At 39.3% G+C, this 22,336-nt stretch overlaps 1 long non-coding RNA gene across 1 annotated transcript in view; it reads right to left on the bottom strand.

Moving 5' to 3' along the window:
• Positions 1 to 904: 904 nt before the first annotated feature.
• The window catches only part of LOC311070122, a 31,828-nt gene continuing 10,396 nt past the window's right edge, over positions 905 to 22,336 (bottom strand). Inside the window, exon 4 of the long non-coding RNA XR_014603619.1 lies at positions 905 to 3,604. This is a non-coding gene — a long non-coding RNA (uncharacterized lncRNA). The remainder of the gene's footprint in view (positions 3,605 to 22,336) is intronic.

Consider the following 22,336-nt stretch of genomic DNA (forward strand, 5'->3'; position numbering starts at 1 on the left):
GTTTCTTACTTTAAGCTATTGTATGACTTGAATACTTGAAATATAGTGCACAAGCTGTATGCATTACTTTCATGTTACTTTTATACTACTTTTATGGTGCTTTTGCATCTGTGGCTTCAGTCAAAATTTGTAATTGCATGAAATAGAGTTTTCTTTAACATTTCTCCTATAGTGCTCCACAGAAAAAAAAAGTTACATTGGTTTGGAACGACAACACACCTTATTTATCTCTGTTTATCGCTTTCTCGCCATAACAACCCAAATAATAAGAGCATCAGCGCCTCTCATATCGTCCTTAAACTAAAGTGACATCATGGCAGAGTCTGTTGTGTGTTGATTACAGTGACTCATGGCTGTCCTCTGAACCCCCTGCAGTGAATCCTGTCTTAGTGGCAGCACTCTATTGGTCTTCTCTGAAGAAAGGAGCATGAGATCATGCTTGTTTTTAAAGGACGATGCCAGTATGATAAAAGAGATTATAAGAAGCCAATTTTAATGTATGGTGATCAGGCTTTGTCAAGCTCCAGAAATGTCAGAACAGTTCTAAAAGCCGAATAGTGTTGTTATTGTTAAAATATAAATATTAGATGAAAACCTTAAACTTAAGAAAAATTAATAAAAAACAACTGAGCCTTGGCCTCTCATACAGCTCGCTAGTACCACATTTTGTTCTTTTTCGTGGCTTATTGTGCTTAAACAGTCAAATACACACAACATTATGTCAAAATGCCGTCTTGGCAAGCATTTAGGTAAACACAGTCAGTTTTGGAACATACATTTGTCAGAAAGAAAACACATTTTGTGGAACAGTATATTGCATCTGTGCATAAGCTCTTAAAGTGACAGCAGCCTAATAAACCTGCTGTCTGTCATTCTGTCTATCAGAGAACAAAAGACAAAGAGAAAGTCAAAATTTGCTCTTTACTGAATAAATTATGCAACTTTAATTTTAAACTTGAATCTGTATTTAATTTTTACAATGAAGACTATCCAGTGTTATTTCACATTTGATTACTTTATTACTGTATTTCTTACATCAACAATATAAAATGTTGAAAAACATGAACTTGAACATGGCATCTTAAAAATGTGGCAGTCATGGCGCAAGATGAGACTCAATAGCCAAAGGTGTCTGTCTGATGCATGTGTGCATTAATAGTAAAAAAAAATTGCACAGACAAAACACAACATCACATCTTCAAAACACATCTTAATTAAAAGCCAGAGCTTTAGCTTAGCGGTGTTAACCCACAGCGAGCCATGCTGCTCATATGGACAATATGAATCTGACTCAAACATTTCCTGATCTTATTTCCCTCTCTTTTCCATATCTTGCCCTTAAATGTCCAGTTGTAAAATAAGAAATGTTCAAACAAGACCTTCCTCCTCAGGTGCAGTTCTAAAGAAAAAAATCTCACGTGTTGAGTAACTGAGAGTCAGGCTTTTGTCAGACAGACCTGGAGTCTTTACACTTTTACTGAAAGATAATGGATGTAGCATTAGCGCCAGCCAGCTTCAATAGTGATAAAGCACCTCTGTTCAGACAGCTGCACTTAAAGGATCAATTCTAATCTCTACATAAACTCTTTTCTCTCCTATACGCATCCAGCTTCAATTTGACACAACAAAAACGTCGCTTCTCATTAGCACTGAGGTGCCAAACCTGGTTTTACAAGGTGAGCAAAGAGATTATGTGAATTTTCCAACAGCTTAAAACGACTCTATTGAGGCATTTCACGACCTCTTCACCCACATTCTCTGGTTTAGGATCTGGATATCCATGGATATGGTCACTCCCCAGAGATCTGTGGGCGATTCTAAACTGTTATTTTCCTCACTCCACCACCAGAAGAGAACGCAGAGCTGCCGTAACCGCTTGGGCTTTGGTCGGAGGCCTGGGTGGGATAGAGATGTCAGGACAAGAGATGCAGAGCAGTCCAGGGACCTGCTTGTTCCTGTGGTTTTGGGAAGTGTAGTGAGAACTGCCTGGCTCTACTGCTTGTGGATTTGGCAAATTGATTGTTGAAATATTTTGAACAGCAAAGCATCACAGATGCTGTTATCGTTTTACATGAGAAGTTTAGCAGAAGGTCAGAACCTCTTATGACCTTGAATGTTGTTTTTATATGTCAACATGTCGAATGAATGAACTGTTTAGTTTTGGAGTTTACAAACTAATTTTCTGTCATTTCTATTGAAAAATAAAAGTGTGTGACATAAATCGGAAGAGAGATGTCAGGGATTTTTTTAACGTCCAAAACCAGAACGATTTCGGTCGGACTAAAACATTCACATTTTTAAAATGGCTATTAATTGCTTTGGCTGGACTGAAATCAAACTTTTAAAGTTTATGTAGTTTGAGAGTGTGAGCATGACAGACTCATTTTCTATCATTTCTATTGAAAAATAATGTGTGGCATAAATCGGACGAGGTATCTCCGGTTTTTCGACTATAAAACAGGACTGATTTCAGTAGGACTAAAGCATTCACATTTTTAAAAAGACGATTAATTGTCTGACTGAAATCGAACTTTTAACGTGCATGATAACACACTTAATTTGAAAGTGCAAGTGTATGACATGCTGTTGTACAATGCCTCTTGTTTTTGACCATTACTCGCCGTTTACAGGCTTACACCATCTTCCGAAACACATCATAGGCACACACACACAAACGCCCATAACACAACACTCTCAAACCTCAGAGATGTCTCACCGTTCTAATGCATGTTAAAAACACATGTCCGCTGAGCCTGAGGGAGGATGACAGCAGATCTTAGTGATGTAATATAAAGGATTTCCTGTCTCCTTAGAATTAATGAACATGCTAATTTTTCTAGGACTGAGTCACACTAATATTAGGTTACCAACACAGTCACACTCATAAACAAATAACTATCACCCTAACATGGCTTACATTAACTACTCTGCATGCTCCACAGAGTCCTTTTCTCTCTCTCAGAAGTCACACTGTTACAAAACAACAACAGCAGTCCCTGTACTAGACCCCAGAGGCCTGTGCCAGAGTCTCTCATAAACGTGAACCTGCCTTTGAGGATGGGGCCAAATAATTCCACCAAAGCGAATGCAGAGATCTACTGCACCTCCAGCTTTCTCATTACGATGCAATTTAGACACTCAATGCCACAATCATTCTACCAGGGGGTGGAAAGAGACTGATTTAAACTAGAGGAAAGGAAGCTTTACAAAGACGATGGTAAAGCTGAGTCAAGTGCATCAGTTCAATCAAAAGCATTTCGCTGTATTTTACAAGCATGAGTGATCAGTGTTGGAGCGTTAACCCGATGTGTACTACTTTTACACATCTGTCTGAGGACTAACGAGGTCCTAACACTCAGCATGCAAATGCAAAATCACCTCTTGCATCAGGAGACTGGAGTTTTGATCTTACAGAGGCAATCCATTTTCCCTCCTTGCAGGCAGGCTGGCGCTTTTCATGTGGGATTGCTCAGCATAGTCGCTGTCATTCTGCACTCTTTTTGTTCTTGGCACGGCTTTGCTTTTCCCCTCAGGTCAGAGCTGGAGTCCTTACTGTTCTCCGCCTATTCACGGTTCACTTTGCCGTGGCGTCTATTCACAGGATCTGTAATTTAAAATGAAAACACTTAAGAATAGCTTACGGCTCACCCAGGCCCCTCTGTAGTGTCACATGAAAACAATTGGCATTTTTTTAGGGTTCCCCAGCAGAATTATTAATTAATTAGCTCTTTTTCTTGTTTTCAATTATTACAGTTTCTGGAAAATAACGTCAAAGTAAAAGGATAAAAGAAATGGCAGCTATTAAAAGAGCCAAATGTAAAAGTTTATGTGGATCAGAACTGCTGTGATGATATTAATAGGCAGAAGAGAAGAAAGAAAAGGAGAAGGATAGAATGAATCCTGCTGTTGGGTCTGTGTTCAATGCCAAACAGTGAAATAAAATGGAAAATAAATAAAAAGCTACACAGGCAAAATACACCCCTATTAAATCATAATGAATGAGCCCATAGACGTGTACTGTAGCTCTTCGGTAATCAAAATATTCTTTTAGATTCACCTGTTCATGTTTATTACAGGACTTTGAAATATTTCCGCAAGTCAAAAGGTCATGGTTTGGCTTGTTAGTATGCTGGTAGATGCTGTAACTGTCCCATTAAGGTCCAAACATTTTTCTCCACCACTGAAGGATTTGAAATCAGCCGAGAATGTAAGGCACTATGTAAACGTTTAGTGTCAGTCATATATTTTTTTTAAATAACTTAATATTTTCATTCAGCAAGGATGCATTAAATTGATCAAAATGTACAGTTAAGACTTCACTGCTAAAAAAAAAGAAAAAATCAAATTTAAATTAAATGCTGTTCTTTATTTACCAAAGAATCCTGAAAAAGTCATGGTTTCCACAAAAACTAAATGTATCTTAAAAAAAAAAAAAATATATATATATCTTACAGATCCCAAACATTTAAACTGTAGTGTACATACAGTATGAAAAATGAATGTGATTAATAACACCTCTGTCATGGAACAGAAGAGAAGACTCACGTGGATAATGCAACAGGTTTATTTGAAAGCGAAGTTCAAAAACAAACTGAGCAGGTGAGTCGATCAGAGACAACTGAGCATAGAAACTTAATTCACAAGTTCACACTTACATATAATTAGATAGAGTAAAGGATATGCGTATTTGGCATGCTGTCCGAGGGGAGGGCTCCGAGCTCGGAATTTGGCCCGAACCCAGAGTACTCCCCTATCCCAGGTTTGGGATAGGACTTAGTGAGGAGATGGGGTGGTGGAGGGATGCTGGAAAACTGTCATAGAACAGCAGTAAAAACTGCTGTATCTTGATGTTAATTGAGTTGACTAGATGAGCTCCTCCCATAACGATTCGATTAATTATCTGAACGTGCTTCTCCCAAACTTTGTTAATAAAACATCATCTTGAGAAACAGTCTTGTGAAAGGTATCTTGCTGGGCAGGTTGGGGATGGGCTGAATATTAGGCTCGGGGCTGAGGAAGGTGAAGAATCGAAGATGAAGTATTACCGTAGGTAAATTCAATGTAGCAAGGCAGTTGGGCAGTAACACACCATAGTGGTTGACAAGACCAGAGTGTATGTGTGTATGGGTGTTTATGTGTGGCCGTGATGAGGTGCAACAGGTGTACTGACTGAGTCAGTATTCAGGCGACAGTGATCGTGTGGGAGGTGTTATGGAATCTGGTGCTGAAGGTGTAACTGAGTCCGTGACAACCTCACAATCAATATTTGGTAACACTTTATTTCGATAGTCCACTTTAGACATTCTACTAACTATAAGTAACTTTGCAGCATCATGTCAACTAACTGTCATTAGAGTATTAATAGACTGTCTGCTTAATATTTGTAAACACTTTATTTTGTTGGTCCCCCAACATACATTCTACTGACTATAAGTAACTTGGCAACTGCAAGTCACCTTATTCTACTGACCCGAACCCTAACACCTTACCATAACCTACCAGTCTACTGACAGTCTACTACAGTCTACTAATACTTTAATGAGAGTTAGTTGACATGTAGTTGAAAAGTTATAGTTAGTAGAATGTCTAAAGTGGACTATCGAAATAAAGTGTAACCCATTATTTTAATCAATATACGATTAACAGCAGGGAGATGTACAGTATACACACACTACACACACACAATTATCATTTTTATCAAGCTTGTATATTTAAGTTCAGTAATTTCACTTAAATGGCAATGAAAATGACCTATTAATTGTCATTTAAGTAAAATTGGCACTTAGATGGCACTTAAAGGCTTTTGCATCTGAACTTTTCATATATATATAATATGCTATTAGTCATTCATCAGGAGTGATGGGATGTAAATACTTCTCGTCATCACACTCCACCCTGTTCAACATTTCTCCTTTTGACCACAAGTTGTTCAGATTAAGAAACACAGTACCACACATCTCCAGCTGAGACAGTGCGCACATTTTTCTGTAATTACGGAAGATTACAAAGGTTTAAATCATGGTTCAGGAACAAAGTTTAGCAACTCCCCAACGAACGAAAGAATAACACCTTTTTAAACACAAGCAAAGACACACCTCCTGTGAGAGCTGAGGAATAACACCTCAAGGTTTCTTCACTCTAAACTCCCAGCGGAGGCATCAAAGTTCATCACCGTGGTTACACACACACAAAGTTGAGGGCGACAGAAAACACACTTCTCCACAGCTTGGAGATGGACGACCCTCAGGAGTGCTGTTATGACGTTTTGACCACGGTCAGGCATCTGGCACTTATGTGAGATTGGTGGTGATAAGAACTGATCCAGTGTAAGGCAATACAAGCACACAGAGGCACACACACAGAGGCACACACACACACACACACACACACACACACACACACACACACACACACACACACACACACACACACACACACACACACACACACACACACACACACACACACACACACAGGGAGATGCTTCAGACTCAGAGATGATTATTTGGTCATTGAAAGGAAGATTGCAAGATCTCTGGTGGATATATAAACACACATCATGAAGAACTATACCCATAATGTGATTGATTGATTTTTTCCCAAGAATATATTACTTACACTTACTCTGAAAGACTTCATTTAGCTGACAAATTACCAGAAACATGAAGCACATGTAACCACTATCAACAATGTGTAACGGAATACAAATGTGAAATTATTTCAATGACAGATGTGGGAGAAAGTCGAATTGGCAGAATACAAACGGTTGCATCACAATTTTCTCATTCCCATATCACCCACACAAGGACACTTATTCAAGTCTTATTACAATTGGTAAAACCTGAAAGCCAAAGAAAGAAAACATCAATATTGTTTATTTTCTTCAGACAATATACAATATCACTCAATATTACTCAATGCCTATTATTAAATACTACATTTGCAGGTGGTGGTAATGCCGTAAATAAGTCCTACCTGTTGCGACATTGCTTACTCTGCCTTCTCTTAAAGGCCCACTGAAGTGCCTTGAAATGTGCAGCATTATTTAATGTGTTAATGTAATTTCCACTGAAACAGGAAGACAGGGCAGGACATATCGATCTTATTCCTTTGATGCATAAGGTCTAAAAATCCACTAATATGATTAAATGTTTCGGGTTTTTAATCCTCTTTTGACCACATGCATCTAAAGCATAACACATACCATATTAGTTTTCATTACATTTGAAAATGTATCCATATTTGTATTTTATTTTTGATTGACCATTGGTATTGCTGGTAGCCAATAGAATCATAGCTGGTAGCCAAAAAGACGTCATTCAGTAGGACTAGTCAGACTGTACCTCGTGTTTTGCTTGGGCCAAGAAATCTGGACCATAAGTAATTTGTTCGCGAATCACTTGTTGCGCTGTATATCTGATTCACTAAAAGAACCGACTCAAAGAGTCATTGTTCATGCTGTATTTGTTTTTTGTTTGTTTGCAGCCCAGTTCAGTAGAAAGATGTATTCTCTTACCATTTATTTTCTGTACACTGTCTTTTGTCCATATCACATTCAATTCGGACTACAAGCTATTATAGACTAGAAAGAAAATTATATAAAGTAGCCTACAGTACTTGTGAATATGGGTTCGTGAAAACTCAACAAGGGCTGAATTCATTCCAGGATGTCCCATATGCCAGTCAGAAAGAAAAAAAAGATCAAAAGAGCCTTTTTTTTATAGCCTTCAAATCTAATGAAATAATCACATTCCCATGGGCATTTTTGAATGCAGAATATTATTTGAATGAGAGAGGGCGTGTGGAAATCTGTTTGGTAAAAAAAAACGTTGTCAAGGCTGTTTGTGTTGCGTTGCTCAGCTTTGGTTCACTGCAGAGTGATTGTAGTGTAACATATGTTTGATTGGGGGCTTTAATCATTAAATGAACTACTTCACCTTTTTAGCTTGCCAGTGTTTGTAAATTGTGCCAATGCATTTTGATTGGAAATACTAACCATGCAAGCGCTTAGAATGTGTTTCTGCAAGCTGAGAGTGATTTGTGTGCAGTATTGGAATTTAATTTGTAGATCTCCTTAGAACATAAATGCAATGCAAATGTAGGGTTGTTTCTTCAACTGGGCACTTTTGGCCCTGTAGACTCTTATCAGAAAATAAATTATCTTAAAACACAATTTTCAAACTTATAGTTTATTTATCCTCCAACAATGGATGTACATACATCACAGGAACATTCTGATATTCTCGTTTTTCCTTCTCTGTTTGAAAAGTATAAAAAAAAGTAGCAAAATAAATTATGAAAACATTGAAAAAAGTTGGTTTTCTGCCGATAAAGTTAACAGTTACTCACTTGTCAAATAAAACACATAATGGGCTCTATCTTACACCCGGCGCAATGCAGCGCCAAGCGTGACGCAAATGTTTTTTGCTAGTTTCAGTCCGACGCAGTTATCGTTTTCACGTCCTACACGTTGTTTAAATAGCAAATGCATTTTGTGCCCATTTGTGCGCCCATGGGCATGCTGGTCTGAAAACGAGGTGTGTTATGGCGCATTGTTGGAGTGTTGCTATTTTGAGGCAACAGAAATAGACTGCGCCATTGACCAACTGAAACCTGGTCTAAAGTCAATGGCGCAATATTTTTTTTGTTATTTAATGAGCGCGTTAGTAATGTGCGCCTATAGGCGGATCCACAACGCACGTACCTGTACACTCTGGTTATTACACACACAGGGACGCACAGCAGCACACAAACATGCCAAATATTTAAAATAAAAGGATTACAATGTAAAAGATTATTATTGTCTACATAAAGATATGGTGGAATCCGGCTTGTCCCGTAGATGGTCTGCTTGTGGGCTTTAACCTCACGCACAAGCAGATCCGTTTGCGCTCTGGAGACGACTTCGGTCTTTCCACTATCAAATTCCATCATGTAAATAGTGAATCTGCCATGGCGCGAGCGCAACTGGCATTTAATGGGAATGGGAGATGAGACTCTGATTGGTTTAACGCTCGTAAATCCCAAAACACACCCATTACTCATTATGAGAATAGGGACAACCCTTTTAGACCATGCGCAGACCATTTTTCCCGTCGTTAAACTAGCAAAAGTGGATTCGGACACGCCCTAAGTGAACTTGCGCCGTGCGCTTTAGACCATACGCTTAAAATAGGGCCCAATATATTAAAGCATCTTTGGTGTTTCCATGGTTTCGACGGAAGTAAAACCGGAAATCAAGGGTAGCGCAGATATGACGTCATTAACAGGAGGACACGGCCGTTACACCAGTTAAAATAGCTGATTTCTCTGGATTTAAACATTGTTGGAAACATTTGGGATAATGTAAATACACATGTAAGTCAACAAAATATATAACATTGTTTAAACCAAAAATCTTACATATTGTGCCTTTAATGTAGATCGTGGAAAGACTATTTGGAAAGACTGGGTTGCAAAAGAATACCGTCCTGGGTTGTGAAAATAGGAGTGAAATCTACTGGGACTTTTAAAATGAGCTGTAAAGTAAACATGAGTATCAACGATCAAAATGAAAATAAGCTGTTTGGTGTTTTTTTTCCTAATTGGTGAATCTGCAGACAGGCCCTACCGACTGCAAATATTTGGTTCCTGGCGCTTTGGTTCCAAAATCATGCAGCGCTGGAACGGCCGCCAAACAGTGTTATGAAGGGTCGTTGCTTTTTCACCCAGGAAACGCTGATGGAAACACTTACCGCCTGGCTGATCACGGCTCTAGTTTATAGTTTGTGACAAAAAGGGCCAAGAGGAAAAACAACTCTAAACACTTCATCACAGTGGCGTCCCAACAATAACTAGACCTCCTCTCGCCGTGCCTCTACCCCGAGAGCATTCGACCCGGGTGTTCCTCTCTCGCTTATCCTGAAATGAACAAATGCGCCTTTTGGGAAACCAACGTTTCAGCGCACTTCTAATTTAGGGAGCACACCGTAAATTACAGCCTCTGCGAAGAGAGAAAGAGGGTGCAAAGCTTCAGCCTTATCTTTCAGGCATTTTGAAATACTATCAGAAGCAGGTCCAGAGTATTGTTCTCAGGGTAGGTGAATCCCGCAGAGGGACGCTGCTCCACGCCTGCAGAGCCAGCGCAGTGCACAGATTGTTCAAGATCCCTGAATAAAAACAGATGTGTGTCTGCTCTATGGCCTGACGGGCAATCCAAATAATTCTCCGTGATCTGTACGTCCAACATCCTTCACGCAGGGCCTTGACATCTGGCTTGGCAGCTGAGCCACAGCCTCCATTCAAATGCACGGACACATTGCTTTCCAACGCAGATTAGCTTTACGTCTAAAGCATAAACTTTTATTCGTCTATTTGTCTTGCGGGGATATCCCTAAAGTGTCATTACTTTAGTTGTAAAGTTTCTGCTTGACAAGTTCTTCTTTTCCAATGTGAAATGAGGAAAATTGTTCTTGAATGGGACTTATCAAAATGAGGCTTCCAGGGCATTTTGGCACAAACTCAAGCAACTTGTTTACCCGCCTGCCATCCGCTTGGCCCAGCCTGACAGAGGGCAACAAGGGAAGGAAAGTACATAGCATAGGTTTCCCTGGTCCCCAGAGGAATAATTATCCAACAGCGGTGGTATTACCAGTATGATTGGTTAGAGATTTGTGCAGAAACAGCCACCACAGAGGGGGACGGGTGGAGTGGGTCAGTCAAAAGACAAATGTCTTCGATTAACTCTCGCTAAGCACAGACAGAATGAGGTCACAAGTGCATCATGAAGTCCCTTGTTCAAGTGGGAATTCTCATCTGACTGGTGGCGATCACTAGACCTCTGTTTCACACTCTTCAACTTTAGTTAAGGAAGGTCCTCCAGAACTTGAGTTCAATCCAGAGGTAAACTTAAAATAAACTTTCCTGGCAGCCCATATCAGTGTTTTGTCTTAGAGCAGATACAAGCAAGCATTATAATTATTTCCTTATTTGGAAAGGCACAGTGATTCAGTGCTTTTCCCAAATGCATACATTTTTATGGACATCCAATAGCATGCTTTAGGATAAATGGTGCGATGAGTAGGAGCCTGGAGATGTAATTAAAAATTACAGAAAAATGTCAGCTGTGTTACATCATGCTTCCCTACTATATAGTAGGTTAAAAAACAGTAGGCTATGTGGAAAGAGTAGGATGTCCTTAGTATTAGTATTCATAAAATAGTTGGCAAAAAGTACCCAGTGAGATTCTGAAGTGCACATTCATTGGACACTTTACAGGAGAGGATTTGCGAATGACAGTCAAGACATTCATTTTATATAGAACACACACTTTTAATGGTCGCAAAGTACTTACTCCTAATAGCTTCTCAGAGAGTATGCGATTTTGGATGCAGTCATCATTTATTAGTGAGTCAAGTCAATCATTCACTCAAACGATTCCTTCAAAAGCGCTGATACGTTCTGCAACAAAACACTACTATGCACTTCTGCTGTGGTGTTGCCTGGAACTATTTTTGTTGGTGAAGCAAAAACAGACAATGGCAATATTATGCTCAAAACGTAAGTTGCTCAATATTAACCTCTTGTATATTGAATTGTTGTAGAAAAGCAATGCCATATTCGCAGTCCTCCTTTTTCCCCCTCCAAACATCAGCACTCTTGCTTGTGTGATATTGCTTAAATATCATTCTACATTTTGAAACGTTAATGTTTTAAACCTTATTAACCCCTAAAGTTCAAAGCTTCCAAGAACCTCTTGAGCTCCTTTTTCTTCTTTAAGGCTTGTAGTAATTTTATGAATCACTTCTGGTTTAATCCCTGCCCACATCCAATTCTCTCCGAACACAGATACAGATCATTTTGTGATTGCAACAGGTACAGATTCACAAAGAGATAACGGCTCGGCTGCACAGCCCTTGTATTTATTTCACAGTGCCTGTATACTGACATAATCAGGGTTTTCTCGCCGCAAGGCAGCGCTGTCCTCTGTTGGCCAGAGTGAGTCATCAAGCAGAGGTCAGCGATGTCAGTTTGGAGAGGACAGGCCGAGCATGGGGAGCTCATGTTAGAGGTCCGTTCCACCCTTGGCAGGCCGCAGTGCGCCACCACAGAGCTGGCTACAACTCCAGCTCATTTCCTCATAACTGAGCTACATTAATACACATTTCAGCACCTTCCCTCTGCCTGTCAGGCCTGATGAATTACTAAAGCTAGCTTATCAGATAACATGAAAAATGAAAAACAGTCACATTAGCAGTGTTTTCTTTGAGATTTACTATTTTTCTCAGACCCAGAAATGCTATAATGAGCCATTATGGAAGTTTTCCCCTCAGGAGGAAAGCAATTCCTTATTGGGGATAAAACTTAGTGACCTAACAGGTTTCTAACCATGCTATGTGCCTACAGCAGATATAATATCCATAAGAAACACTGTCATTGTCCTAAAATTGCAATACTTTTAGGTTGTTTTCGTGATAAAATTTGACATGTGTTCCCTAAACTTTCATGATGACCCCTTTTCTGTTCTGCATGAGCTACAGTAAAACACACACCTCGAGTTGACCCCGGTGTAGCATTTTTAGGGCAACGCTTGGCTGCTGTACAAATCAGGTGGATGGTTAACCGTCGGGCTGACTGATTGGATGAGACAGGTGGCATCTGCTACAAATTTTCCCAGCTTGAAAACGTTCATGCAAAGGTAGCCTGGAAGCACAGACTCCGACAGAATGGGCTGTGTGTTTTGAACGCGATCCAAGGAAACAGAAACTTTGCGTTCTGGTTTTGGGGTTACAACTGTGCTTGGTATGATTTGCCCCCACAGCTGAGCACAAGTCAAAGTATGTATAAAACATCTTTAATAACCTGATCATTAAGGAGCCAAGTCACATTCTGGCTCATATACAGACTTGTGATGTGCATTTCTCAAAATGCACTACAAATTGCATCTAAAATGAGGTTAGAATGCACTAAAAAAACTATGTTAAAATCCAGAATTGTGCAGAAAGCAGACAATTACAAGATTATTGAAACAATGTTTTTGAGTGTCTGCAGGTGTCTCACTTTAAACATCCTGCACCTGATCTAACCAGACCCTTACAGTCTGCCAGAACGGACCTGATTTAGAATTCACGGACACAGAGCTCAAACTCAAGTTAAACACCAGAGATTTTCCATGGAATTGCAGGAGTCTGACGACTCTCTGTGAGAAACCCAGGTGTCTGTTCTCTGCGTCCACACAGTGCCTACTGTATGTTGAGGGAGCGGTGACACAGAACAGGGGCCACAGGAAACACTAGGACATGGCTGAGGGATACTGTTAACTGCATGAGTATCCAAACTGACTGACACAGATCGTAATTTTTTTGTGCGCGGCCCAAAAATGTTTGTTTTACAAATGTAAATTCTTGCTTCTTTTGGCTACATTCATTATTGTTCCATCATTTAGAATCTGATGCAACCTGTTTTCTTGCTACATTCATTTTTAAATATACAATTTATTAATTATTTATCTACACACTCTACACAGTCAACAATCACCTTCTTTTGGTATCTTTAGTCAACAAATCCACGATAAACAGAGGTTTAATCAAGAAGGTGACAGGCGTCGGCCCACTCGTTTCAAATTCATTTACATTTCTTTTCAATTCAGATGTGACCAAAACATGGTTCATGATGCACAATTGCACAGTCTTAACAGCTGGACAGTTTAACATGAGAACCCTTCATTTCATGCAGTGCCAAAAGCTTGTTTTCAAAATTTCATCTCTTCAAGTGGTTTTGACACTCTGTCCAGCATTCACATCATGTGAAATCCAGAGGTGAAAAGGAATGCCTGCAGGGGAAGGTCTCACGGTAAAACAGCATTTTATGTGCATTTGCCCCCCTTGAAATTGACTGCACACAATTCTACTCAGTAAATACGCTTCCTGGACTCTGGCTAATTTCATAATTGGTGGAAATGATGCATGTCACAAGATGCAATATTTGCCTCCTACATAAAGCTTTTAACATAAACATGAATTGTTGATGAACTGCCCTAAACATTTTTTTAATGAGTTCATGTGATCTCAGTGGTAGCCACATTTATTTTAAACAGACAAAATGGTCTCAGCTGCACCCAGTTAAGTGAATTGATGCTTTTCCCAAATGCATACATAGCATGCTGTAGGATAAATAGAATAATGAGAATGTTAGGAGCCTGGAGATGTCATTAAAAACCACAGAATAATGTCAGATGTGTAGAATGTTTTTATTGCTCAATTTACTAAAAAATGTAATTGATAAATGAAAGATCTGGTAGCAAAATGTTGCTAAAAAAAGGCCCTGCTGATCGTTATAAATTTAGGGGCTGTTTACACAACACCGTTTTCAACTAAAAACGTAAAACTTTTTATACGTTTTGGCTGTTCATTTACTCAACAACAGCGTTTTGGGTGGCTGAAAACGCAAACTTTTGAAAATGGGTTAGTGCAAGTTTTTGAAAACGGTCTCTGTGTAAACAACAAAAACGCACATCTCTGAAAATGATGACGTCATGCACATGTGTATTACGTTCAATCTATAGTGTTTCAACGCCATCTATGGGCCTGGCAGAAGAACACAGCGTTTTTAGTCGTTTTCGCAGATCCGTGTGAATGGGAATCGTTTTGACAATGGTGTCGTCTGTACGCGGAAAACGCAAAGGAAAAACTTCTCCATTTTAAGCGTATCGTTGTCGTGTAAACGTAGGCCTACCCTCAGTGGAGTCAGAAAAGAGCTTTTGAGAGTCACAGAGTCACACACATACAAGTAAAAGCACCAACCGTGTTCAATCAACTACATTAAAAATCCCCTTTAGACCCTTTTAGAAAAATTCCCCACTTTCTTAAAAAAATACTAATAATTCATTCACAAATTGGCTTTAAAGGGATACTTCACCATTTAAAATTCTGTCATCATTTATTGAACCTCATATTTTTCCAAACCAATATGACTTTCTTCTTTAGAACGCAGAAGAGAAAATATTTTATACTTTTCATTGTATTGTAAATTGAGAAAATGATGACAGAATGGTCATTTTGGGGTGAAATACTCCTTTAAGGCCTGATTGGAGGGCGGTGCTGTGTTTGCACATGGTGTGGATTCACCTATATGCTCAGTTACCTGGTATTGTGTCTTCCCTCTCATTTTTAAATCAGCCAAAATCTGCAATCAATTTCAGTCCGCTGTGATTGGCGTGCGGGTGAAGTAGCTGGAATTAGGCCCCAGTTTAAATGATTAATGTTTTTCTAAGGCCCTGTGTGTATGTGCGCATGTATTTTTGTGGATGCATGTGTAGAGCAGCCAGGCAGAGTGGGAGGCATCTGCTCTGATATTGGGAATGTCCGCATTACACAAAGACGCCCAGAGAGTCTTACTGAACTCTAATAAAGTCTCAGGAGAGACTCATTATTACCTGCACTCACCCCGAACTGCCCTCCACTGGAGAATGAGAGAGCCAGCTTCAGAAAAACAATTGACCATACACACACACACACACACACACACACACACACACACACACACACACACACACACACACACACACACACACACATGTGCATGCCAACACAAATACACACACAGAGACAAACATGTTAAATTTACCTCTCACGAGTGGGATGTACGTCATTATACGCTTGAAGCATATTCATTGATTTACAGTGGTTTTAACAGCCATGTATAATTTTGAAGTAAGTGATGTAGTTCCTCGCTACGTGTTTGTCTGAATATGATAAACCTGCCAGTGGTTATAAAGAATATACTAAAACGGTACATGAACGTAAACTTAAAATTAAGCATTGTGTTGCAAATAAGAATGGAAATCAAATCAAAAACATCAGATGTAACTGAATATGCATGATACCTTATAACGGACAGCAGTATTCCTGAAAGTCACGAGAAAGCCTGCAGTAAGTTTGTGAGATTTTGCTTCCATATGTAAAGATTAATCCCATCAGCTCCTGCCCACAGGTGCAGCTGGACAGTTTCCTGGCGGGTGGAAGAATAAGGTAATGTTTCTATGGAGAGTGTTAAGATGACAGCGCTGAGCTGTAAAACATTTACGCTTGATTAGCTTGCAGAACTGGAAACCTGACACTACGGTTTCTCTGGAGCTGTTTGTATACAAAAACATTTATGCAAGTCAGATTTCCCAGTTGTATCATTATTCAAATGGAGTCACAGTCCCTTTTTAGCATTCTGCGCTCACACATTATCAGCCCGAGGGCATTTCTGTAAAGGTGTAAAGGGTCAGGTTTGTGTTGCCCTTACACATTATTTTACTTTTAAAGGAGAGTCAGGAGGAGCAGCTTCCTTGTGTAAAAATTTAGATTGTAATTCCTTATGTTTGCAATCTCAGTTCAAATTCAATTTAAAACCAGGAATTTAATTAAGTATAAATACTGTATGTACTGTGTGTGATATCCTTTGTATTGTACAGTGTGTTCACTGACCTTTTGACCCTTTGTTTTTAGAGAAGCTAATCAGCATAAGTTGTTGCTTCACTACCGTAGTACGATGCATCGTTGAAGAAATCAACTTGCTAGTCACGACTGTTTCCTGAAACTGTATTGTCGCAAATTGGTAGTTCAACCACGTTGGTTAATGATGTCACACAGGTGGTGGAGTTATAACTACTTTTAATGAATCTGTTTGAAATCGAATTAATGCTAGATGTTTTGCTATAAATTACGGACATGTCATCTGAGGACCGTCACATATTTTTCTCAGTTATTTGCTTTATTTCCAGATTCAATCATAGGCTCGTTCTTACGCACTAGAGCATGTTCGCACATGCGACTCTTCAAAAACGGTGCTTTAAATCTATTGGCAAACTAAAAGACGTAAAGGACAGTATATCTTCTAAATAAAAGATATAGATTGTACTGAATGTCAGCTTGCTTATGATAATGATTTATTAAGCCCACATGTTCTAAAAACAAAAAACTCCACAGGTCGAGAGCTGTCGTTCCAACCACACAACTTTGTGATGCTGTTTGCGAATGTTCGTTGGAACGATGGTTTCGGGAAACACAGACTCGTTGAACTACGATGATAACGACGGAACTAGCGACTATAGTTGGCTAACGATGCTTTTGGGAAACGCACCCCTGATTGGATGTTGTTAATCTTTATATTATTACTATTGTAAATAAAAAAAGAAAGAAGGTATATGTATGCATTTCAGAAAGAAGAAAGTCATATACACCTAGGATGGCTTGAGGGTGAGTAAATTATGCATGGGATAATTTTTATTTTTGGGTGAACTAACCCATAAGAAACATAACCATAAGAAGTGTTTTCGTCGACTGGATCACAAATGGACAATGCTAAATAGTAAATACAGGCATAAATGGGGTCTAAAACATTTTGAGCTTGTCCACTTTCGACCACTTCCAGAGATAGTTGAAAACGCATTCGACTGGTTGCTTTCGTATTGTAAACGCTCATCTGGATGAATGTGTTCGAACAGCCACAGAAGACCGCCTACTCTCTAACTGCTGACGTAACATTAAACATTATGGGAAGCGCGCTAGCCAGACGGGATTTAAAATTTGTCAACTGAAGACCCAAGTTTGGTTTGAAGACGAAAAACGTATTAAGCACAATGTTCTCTCGCCATTACTGATTTCGAACATGCACTCACTCATACTGACTCCACGGTGTGCAGGTTTACAGATGTCTGCAAAGGAATAGTGCATTTTTTCCATGAATAATCAATGTTTGTCTTAGAAAAAAGTGATCAGTGTTGACTCTTACTGTGTGAGACCAGAGTTGGCATGTTTTAATGGGGAAATGAGGTCACATTTGGGTCATATGGGACAAAGATCTGGCCTCTCTCTCGGCCTCTCTCTCAGATACTTTATGCATACAGAAGCCTATGACTTCAAAGTGGGCACTTTATAAGCCTAATAAAGTTTTATATGAATTTTCAGACCAAAACCTATTTCTTTGAATCACCATAATAACAACGAACAAATCATTCAAAATAATTAGCATGCTTCTCTGAGCCACGGAACATGTAGGACATTGTCCCTGTGAGGTTTATTTATCATGCAAACGTTTTGTTGCTCACTTCTAACGGTGGCCTGACATCAATTATAGAGCGCTCCACAACATTGACTTTAAGAGCTCGTATCACTGCTCCTGACCGTATTTCATATCTCAAATAGCTGCCATGATATTTAATGAATAAGACTTGGAGTAGTCCAACAGTTAGGCCTATTTTATTAACGTCATTATTTGTAAACCTGAAATTGGTCCCAGTTTCTGATCTTGTTTTACTGTGCTGATTGTGTTTCAGCCCCTGCAGACATAATGCCCGTTCCCTTAATCCAACCCACAAATAAAACCAGAATCACAAACACACACAAGGTTATAAATACACATCAGAATGTTTGGGTAATTTACAGAGTTTGTTTAATGCAACATTTGATCTCCAAATTTTTTGTAAGGCAGTCTTGCATTAAAAATGGCAAATGCATACTGTACACAAGCTGCATCCTGACTCACAGGGTCTCTATGCAATGCTCACTGTACTTTATAAAGTGATGACAAATATATAATAGATATTTAAATGGATATATGTAAATTAATCTAAATTATTAACACACATACGCACGCCCGCGCATTGAGTTTGCATGTTTTTTGATAGGGACATTCCATAGACATAATGATTTTTATACTGTACAACAGGGTTCCTCAAACCCAGCCCTAGATAGCCACTGTCCTGCAGAGTTTAGCTCAAACCATGATCAAACTCACTTATCTGAAATTTTCTAGTAACTCAGAATACCCTGACTAGCTTGTTTAGGTGTGTTTGATTAGGGTTGGAACTAAACTCTGTATATCTCTGGCCCTCTGTATATTCTGTATATTCTATCCCCTAACCGGGTATTCCTGAACCACACACACACTCACACACACGCACGCAAGCACGCACACACTTCTGCATCCTAAACTTGACACTTTAATCTATATTTTTAGCTATAATTTCACTGGAGGCTATTGGTCTCATTCACTAATACCTTCTAAAAAAATATAGATTTATTGAAATGTTAATAATTATATCGTTATTTATTTATTTTTTTTGTAATAATATTTCTTAATAAAAATAAAAATCTTAATGACCCCAAACGTTTGAACAGTAGTGATAAAGCATAAACATAATCCATAAATGAATTAGCTCTTATTTGTATATAAATATTAGTGTTAACATTCTTCCCCCCTCTATTTGCGCCAATGCAACACAATCCTACTGGAGACGGACGATGTTGATATTATGATAACTAGGCTGTTAATTATATGACCTCACCAGTTCATGAATTAGGGAGGGGGTTTTCAGACAAGGACCTCCATTTTTCTGTTATCATAGTCTTAGATTGCTCTGAAACAGGAGAGGATCTTATCGAGAATATATTACCGAACTGGGACATAACCTCCCAGGTCAAAGGAGATATGTTTGTAGCCCAGGAGTGCATGTGTGTTTGTGTGTGTGTGTGTGTGCGCGCATGTGCACGTGTTTCGATTTGGGTCCGCTGGTCAGTTTTATGCATCTGGATGTAATCTTGTCCTTTGCTATAGGTTTACTCTTCACAGGTTAAAGTGAAACCAGTGTTTCACCTCATAAAACGTTATGGCGTTTCAAACAACTCGCCTTATAAAACGCTACAGGGTCTCCCAAGGACACCTTTCTGCCTGACGCTCGTTTTTCAACCTCTCTCACCCGAGATCTATGCCCATCTCGCCTTTCGCAGATCAAGACCTAGGAATCAGAGAAGAAGGGAAGGGGCAAAAAAGAGTGGCTATCAATCAGGGGGTTGGAAATCAGGAAATAGGTAGGTCGGTTCTTTGGGAGAGAAACACAAACCACATGTGGCAGCAGCAGAAGCAGGAGCAAAGCAACAGGATTAATGCTGTTGGTGAAAATGAGATCAGGTCACTCAAAGCTTCTGGTTTGATGGGAACCTACTGAACACACACTCGCGACGTCCTCACCCCAAACCCACGCACATCAACAAATCTAAATCAAAACAACCTCACGGGCATTCTCACACCGTGACTAACTAACACAAAGATCAGTCATCATCTCCTGCGCAGACACACTTGAACACACGCACTTAATGTTTTGAGTGACCTCATGATCCTGTTGTCCCTCTTCGTAGTATTTATTAGGTGCTTGGGCTTGGATGTATGTGTAGAGTTGATAAAAGCATCTGGACTCATATTGGGGTTAAGACCCGAGGGAGTGAAGTGGGTGTTTTCAGCTGGACCGTTCTGAATTGTTCTTTTAGTGTCTGCGCAGCAATGTTGTACCTCCCCACCCAAGCGCGCTTCGGCCAGCCAAACTACTGTCTTGTGAAATGTGTAGCATATTTTGTGAGCTTACGTAAACCATAGGAGAGATACTTTTTGGAAATAACATGCAATTTACTGCAGGTGAAAAAATTATTTAAGAAAGGACAAAGAATGTATAAGCATTCCAGATTTGATCTGCCAAGCTCCAGGGAATGCAGTCATTCGGAAAGCAAGTTCAGCTTCCAACTCGCACACCATTCTGATGAACTGACAAACATGACACCGGGAGCTTAGTGTGACTAAATTAACCATCAGGCCGCGACGAGCGTCTCTAACAGGACTGAAACCAGCACAGAGCTTGTGATTCCATCCGTTGAGCGCAGTGGCAGTAATCAGCACTATTTCTTCACAACCGAGTCTTGTTTGTTTTACATGCATCTGTGTTTGTTTAGTGAGTTTTCGTTGTAAGTGCGGACAGAGGGACAATTAGCTAGGGGCATTTTCTTGGCCGTTTTTCTGATATGGACAATGGAGAACTTCACTCTCACTCTCACTCTCACTCTCAGTCAAGAGTCTTAACAATTGAGATAGAAACACTATAAAGCCTTGTTTATATTAAAAGCTGTCTTTTGTGATCTGATCACATGTGGTCAAACAAGACACATTGCTACTTACAACATGTCTCAAATGTGTCTCCTGTGACCACTTGGGAGAGGAAGGTCTTTTATAAAAAAATAAATTGAAAAAACCTGCAGTAATATTGTGAAATATTACAATTTAAAATAACCAACCAATTTCAGCCACACATTTGGAGTCACATGTGTCACATGTTCCCACATAATATTTTTGAGTAAAGTGCAATTTTTTTCCCCAGAATTCTTTGAAAAGGTTCAAAAGAACATTTGTCACATTATAAATATCTTTACTGTCACTTTTGATTAATGTAGTGTATGCTTGCTGAATAAAAATGTTAATTTCTTTAAAAAAATGATACGGACTCCAAACTTTTGAATGGTAGTGTACATATAAACATACTGAATAAAGTCTGTATTGTTACAAGTGTACCACACACACACACACACACACACACACACACACACACACACACACACACACACACACACGTTTAACCCAATAAGGGTCATGCTACTACTCCCTGGGCAACTGTTAAATGCAAATGTAATTAAATTACTCGTTTTAAATCTGAACTGTTGCTCTAATGCAATTAACCAAAAATAACCATCATAAAGTTTTCTTTCATTCCTTATTAGCTCAAGTTCATCGGGAGTTGCTGATGCTGCTGGTTGTTGCCACTTACTGTATCAGTGGCAAACAGAGAAATGAAGACTAAAACTCACCATACTTTGTTTTTAAGAAATGCATTCAAACTTGAATGTACTATTAGTGAATAAATATATAGATAAATCATATTGGATTTTATTTTGGCCCAGCTGAGTGAGATTTACAAGTTCACTGTCAGACTGATTGTGCTTGTTCTCAAAGCATCTGGCTAAAATTAAATACCATGAGACAATGCTATGAACATTTAACCTGCATTTATTTACAGTGAGGAAAATAAGTATTTGAACACCCTGCTATTTTGCAAGTTCTCCCACTTAGAAATCATGGAGGGGTCTGAAATTGTCATCGTAGGTGCATGTCCACTGTGAGAGACATAATCTAAAAAAAAAAATCCAGAAATCACAATGTATGATTTTTTAACTATTTATTTGTATGATACAGCTGCAAATAAGTATTTGAACACCTGAGAAAATCAATGTTAATATTTGGTACAGTAGCCTTTGTTTGCAATTACAGAGGTCAAACGTTTCCTGTAGTTTTTCACCAGGTTTGCACACACTGCAGGAGGGATTTTGGCCCACTCCTCCACACAGATCTTCTCTAGATCAGTCAGGTTTCTGGGCTGTCGCTGAGAAACACGGAGTTTGAGCTCCCTCCAAAGATTCTCTATTGGGTTTAGGTCTGGAGACTGGCTAGGCCACGCCAGAACCTTGATATGCTTCTTACAGAGCCACTCCTT

This window comes from Abramis brama (assembly GCF_963993115.1).
Source record: "Abramis brama genome assembly, chromosome: 19".
NCBI classification, from domain to species: domain Eukaryota; kingdom Metazoa; phylum Chordata; class Actinopteri; order Cypriniformes; family Leuciscidae; genus Abramis; species Abramis brama.